Raw genomic sequence first — 960 nt, forward strand, 5'->3', positions numbered from 1 at the left:
ATTAATTTAGTGTCTGGATCAAATTAAGGAACAAGACAAGCGGGTTGTAGAGATAGATTGAAGGTCTAAGGAGCTGGTAGATGTGTTGTGTCAACATGATTCACTTGATTGTTTTGTAGCCTAACACTTTTGACTAAGAATATAATTAATTGAACAACTTTTGATAGTTTTTAAATAAATAATCAAAAGGCTTATTGATATTTTCCAATTTTTGTCAAAGTCCAATGATCAAACTGAAATTTATGAATTTATCTTATCTATACTATATTATAAAGCATTTGATAAAAACTCTTAAAAACCATTTTTTATACGTAAAGTACTGTTTATTAATACATATTACTTAAAACTCAAGATTACAAGTAGATTGTGCGTAAGTACAACTTATTAAAGCTTCATATTTGAATTCGTGTAACTAACTGCAAATAAACATAATCAAATACAAAATAAACATCTCATTTTAAATATAAAAAATCTAAAATATAATTAGGATAATCATTAAGTTCTAACAAAATACTTAATTATTATCTTTATAAAATGTTATATTATTAAACCTAAATTAAGTTATTTCGTTACCATGAATTAAATTATAATAAAAATTTTGAATTAAAAAATACACAAATAAAAAGTTTTAAATAGTTAATTTGATACTAATATTAATATATTTTTTGCAAATTTTATATGATATTTTCAAATTTAAAAAACATTTTCGTTTTTTCAAAATCACATAAAATTGTATTATATCGACATAAACAAAAAATAAAACGAAAAATTGAAATCCAAATGTGTCTCGATGCATTACATAAATACCTTTTTAGTATTTATTAAATAATCTAAAAAATATCCGTCACACATTCCCTTATCAATCAAGCCTGTATTTTGTGGTAGGAATTGTTCACATCATATTTGAACAAGTGAATATAGTGGGAGATATTTTTTATGGAAATAGTTGGTTGGAGTGTT

Source organism: Cynara cardunculus (genome assembly GCF_001531365.2).
Source record: "Cynara cardunculus var. scolymus isolate 2C chromosome LG 16, CcrdV1, whole genome shotgun sequence".
Taxonomy (NCBI): Eukaryota; Viridiplantae; Streptophyta; class Magnoliopsida; order Asterales; family Asteraceae; genus Cynara; species Cynara cardunculus.